The 5,053-nt window shown below is 51.1% G+C and overlaps 1 protein-coding gene across 1 annotated transcript in view; it reads left to right on the plus strand.

Moving 5' to 3' along the window:
- Positions 1 to 5,053, plus strand: part of Ubac2 (UBA domain containing 2) — a 157,337-nt gene that overhangs the window by 135,791 nt on the left and 16,493 nt on the right. The gene's annotated exons all lie outside the window — the stretch shown is intronic.

The following is a 5,053-nucleotide window of genomic DNA, read 5'->3' on the forward strand; positions in this document are numbered from 1 at the left end:
TCTCTCTCTCTCTCTCTCTCTCTCTCACACACACACACACACACACACACACGCACACACACAAGTTACTGTACCACTTCCTTGGTGGCTGAAACAAACAATCCAGAAGTGCATTTGCTGTGTGGCTTAGTCATGGGTAGGCGTTAGCATCCTCAGTTATCACAACCTCCTGAGAGAGACTTGGCCTATAGTCACAGGAGCCCACAGTGTCCAAAGCTTGTGGCCAAGATGACCACAGAAGCTGAAATAGAACCTTAGCCCTCTTCTTCCAGGGTGCCCCTGCCACCCCTGTGGCTCCCCACATAGGATTTGCCAGATCTCCTGTTTGCTGAATCAAAGAGAAAATATTTACAGCAGAGTTTGCAGCTGATGTTGAAGCATGAAAGTGGTTTCTGTCTCAGGAGAGCAAGCCATGATGGTGTCTCCATTCTTTCAGGAGCAGACCTGGGCCATCTGTCTGCAGGCTCAGTGCTGGCTGAAGAGTTCTTTGCAAGGACTGCTGAGCCCCATCCGGGGCTATAACATAGGTTTCCCGTGCCACTGTACCCCTCCGTGGTGTCCCCTTATCCCCAGGTCAGTCTCCAGAAACATTGCTGTGGCCCCAGCCTTGCCAACCCAAGGAAAGAAGCAAGGCTCATGACCACAGAGAGGAAAGAGAGAGATGGCTGAGGATGGCGATGTCGCCAGAAATGCCATCCCCTGAGCAGCAGAATGTAGAGCTCCTATCCAGCCACCATGGGACCTGCTGGAAAACCCAGGCAGTCTGAAGGCTCTCAGTCAAAAAGGGTCAGCAAGATGAACCATAGAAAAACTGAAACTGAGAGCCATCACAGCCCCGTGGAGTTCTGGGTCAGTGGTCACCCTGTTCCTCCTACGCCACTGCTCTGACACTTGCCCAGCCTGCGGAGCAGACAGAGCCCTGTGCTGAATGCACAGGAAGAGAGGCTAGTGCTCTACACACAGCCTTCTGGGGTTTTCTCTGAAGCTTCATGGCCTCAAGATACTGCCAGTGGACTGGATTTTGTTTTGTTTTTATTCAGATGGGGATTTATTCTGTGCCTTGTACTATGCCTCCCATTTCTTGGCCACATAAAGAATATATTGCTGGTTTAAATGTGTGGTAAAGGAGGCAGCCTTCCTTCTTTTCTCCCCTGTGTTTTTACCAGGAAGCTCCTGCTGAGCAGTGGCCTTGGACAGTACTTCACACAGACACACACAGACACACAGACACACACACACACACACACACACGACTGCCTTGCGCCATCCCGGGTGCTGCCTGGGCATCTGTCAACTCAGCTGAGCTCTGTGGATCTGTTCACCTGGCCCCTCCCAGGACCGCAGCATGCTGCATGCTGACAAGTGAATCCAAGCGTGTGCATGCTTCCTGGACAGGCTGCATTTCCCCCGGAGCTGTGGGAGCGGCGTGGAGAAGAGCCTGTTTCAGCCTCTACTTTGTGAGCCTCCTTCCTCCAGCCCTCCCACCCTTGCATCCCACCTACTTTACTAGCCCACTACCTAGTGTTACAGGTTATAACTGTGTATCTCTGCTGAGAGAGCCCCATGTAGCATAGCAGTGCGGTGTGCTTCGTTGTGTCCTTGTCCACTCACCCATGCAGTGGCTGTTTCCCAAGGATTTAAGTGTGCCAGGCCTGCACAGAACAGAACGGAGTCTGAGCCCTGGTAGAGGGTATAGTCTGTGTGAGAGTCAGGCCAGTCAGTGTGCAGTCGAAATGTATAGTGAGCTGTCATGGGGTGAGATTCCCAGCCCCGCTCATGGGGAGAGCAGAGGGGCCGAGAGCGGGTTAGTAACGAAGATCACTAGAAGCAGCAGCCTGGAATTCCCTTGTCCTGGGGACCTGCTGATGGTGTCAGAGTGTGGTCTGTAGTGTATGGGAGACTTGGTATGTGCTGCCCTTCGGTTTGTGTTCATCTTCATCGCTTCAGAACCAAGTAGAGCAGAACTGACGATGCAAGTGTACACCTGTCCTCTTCCTGTTCGGTCAGACAGTAAAGAGGTTGGCAACTTAGAAAACAGTAACGCTGCTCTCGATTCCTTTTCTAATTTGGAAAATAGAGTGATTCTCTCGTTTTAATGTTAGCATCTGGGGCCTGTGAGATGTCTCAGCAAGTGCAGGCCCTGGATACTGAGTGTGATGACCTGAATTCGGTTCCCACAACCCACATGGTGGAATAAAATCCTGTATGTTCTCTGACATCCACAAATGCACACACATACATACACAAATAAAATGGAAAAACTTTAAAACATCAGGGGTGGTTGAAGGGTTTTAAATAGAGGAAGGACACAGGAAAACCCTGGAAAGTGGCCTGACCCGAGCAGTGTGGTCCCAGGGGACAGAGCTAGGCCTGCTCCTGCTGGGTGCAGCCTGGGGTGGCAGTAGGATTGAAGGTGGGTTCGGGACGTGCTCCGGGTGCGGCGCCTCTGGAACGTTTAGGTAGAGGTATTTCCAGGACACCTGTTCCTATAGCTACCCGGCCAGAATCCTCACCACAAGTACGGTGCCTGAAGCCCTGTAAGTAGATGAGGGCTTGTCAGCAGAACATGGAGAAGGAACTCCTGAAACACAACCTGAGGGGACACGAGATGAGGAGATTCCAAGGACACTGATCCCCCATTCCTCCAGGCTGGCTGTGAGCTGCTCCTGCTGCCCCCCACGCTGTGCTTGCCTGTGCTTCTGGTATGTGCCATGAGGTGAGACCCTGGAGAGCCTTGTTCTGTGGCAGGGTCAGGAGGCCTGCATACAACTCAGCCTCCGCCCTCGGCCCTAGCACAGGGTCCCTGAGTGGTCATTTCCATTTTCAGAGTCATTTTGATTTTGATTTGTATGTGTGTATATGTGTGTTTGTGTGTGTGTGTGTGTGTGTGTGTTCCTCCCTCCGTCTGTCTCTGTCTGCTCCTCTCTCTCTCTTTCTCTGTCGTGTGTGGATGTGGGTGTCCTAGGAGACCAGAAGAGGTCACCTGATCCCCTGGAGTGAGGGTTACAGGTAGTTGTGAGCTGCCCGATGTGGGTGCTGACAGCCAGCTCCAGACCACTGAGAGAGCACATGGAATGAGCTCTTAGCCTCTGAGCCTCTCCTTAGCCCTTCATATCACATTTGGTGCTGACCTTGACCATGTCAGTCCTCCAGCACAGTGTCTGTCAGCAGTAGCCCAAGTGTGAGAGCCGTATTTCTCTCCTAGCCGATTGATAAGAAACTGAGGACAGGTGTAGCCTTCCCCAGAGGCCACCCTTTTCAGTGTGGGTGCTTTGGAAGCATTTAAGTTTTTTGAGACATCACATTCACAATATCCTGTTAGCACTCCCCAGTTCAATCTTTCAGAGCATCCTCTTGGATAAGGAAGTAGCTCCAGCTGTACTGGGTAACACTGGGCTGGCAAGACAGCAGGGAAGAGGGGTGTGCCAACCCTCCATCCATCAGGGCCTCCAGGGTCCATAGCAAGCTGAAGAAAGGCAGCGGCATAGACTGATTGCTGTCTTCAGAGTGTCCTAAAATGCTTACATGTAGAGCGGTCTCATCACACCTTCATACACACCCCCGTGAGCACGAGGAACTGTTCCCGTTGTACATTTGAGGAAACTGATGGACAGGATCCCACAGGCAGAGGCAGAGCTGCAGTCTGAACCCCCAGGCATTCTAGTGATAGAGACTGCTCTGTGACTTTGTTCCTGCTCTGTCCTCGAGCACACTGGCGAAATACCTGGTCTCTCCCCATAGCTAAGCTCTGCCTTGATTCAGCCTGAGCGCCATACTTGGCTGAGGTCCACCATGCCCTGGCCACACTTGGCTGAGGTCCGCTCAGGGCTTCTCTGGCCCTTTGGCTGTGCTTCGCGTCTTCCCTCAGAAGTGCCAGAAGTCACTGTTTTGTTTTCTCTAATTGTGGGTGTCTTGTCTCCCTGCAGATGATCAGCTCCAGTGTAGGGTCGTGTGCCCAGCCCATGGAGCCTGGTCTAACCTCCTCACACAGAACGCACCACGGTGTGGACAGTGTGGATACCTGTTCACAGCTTCTGCTGGAGACGCTAGAAACAGCCACTGCTGTTTAGCTCAGGAGTGGGGGAACAGTCACTGCTGTTTAGCTCAGGAGTGGGGGCAGTTGTTTGTCTGCACAAGATACTTTCTCTAGAAATCATCTTGTCAGTAACTAGTGTTTCATAAAATGTCTTTTGAAAATGCAAGCTTTCCTTCCACCTCTGTGAAATGTGTGGCTGTTGCTTTTGAAAAAGACAGCATAAGGGAAGTGCTTCCTGTTTGTATAGGTTCATATTTACCCTGTGTGAAAGCGCCTGACAGCCAAGAGCTCCTGGAACCTTCTGTTGAAGAACCTTTCTGTATTACAGAGCAGGGGGACAAGGTCGAGCTGGGCTCCTGTCATTTCACTGCCTCCCAGGACATTCTTCCTAAAGGACCTTTTCAGCCCTTACTACCTCCCAGAGATGGAGGTGCGGGTGCTAGCATGGAAGAGTTCCCCGATCCCGAGACAAGGCTCCCCGGCTCCCCAGTATGCACCGTCCTCACAGCTGCTGGTGCTGGACTTACTTTGTCCCGCTGCTGCGAGATACCGTACTTTGATTTGCATTTCCCCAGTAGTAGGTATTTGTTACTTGAGGCTTCCTCTGCTGTAAATGTCTATTTATCACACTCTCTGCTGACTCCTGTCACTGGGTTTTTTCTCATTAGTGTTTCTGTATATGTGAATGTTCTTGTTTGTTACATGTTGTGAATATGTATGCCGCTTGTCATTAACTCCGTTGTTTTGTTTTAGTCAACAGCAGCTGAACTTTTAATGTACATTCTTACTGGTAATATAATGATTTTTAGCCACATTATTCATATTTTTGTTTGAAAAATCTTTTCCCTGTCACGATGACATGAAAGTATCCTCGTCTCAGAGTTCTAACAGTCTAGCCCCCATGCTCTGGTCACTAATCTGTGGAGCACACTTGGCTGCCCCCATGCTCTGGTCACTAATCTGCAGAGCACACTTGGCTGCCCCCATGCTCTGGTCACTAATCTGCGGAGCACACTT

The sequence above is a fragment of the Microtus ochrogaster genome, chromosome 17, assembly GCF_000317375.1.
Source record: "Microtus ochrogaster isolate Prairie Vole_2 chromosome 17, MicOch1.0, whole genome shotgun sequence".
Classification (NCBI taxonomy): domain Eukaryota; kingdom Metazoa; phylum Chordata; class Mammalia; order Rodentia; family Cricetidae; genus Microtus; species Microtus ochrogaster.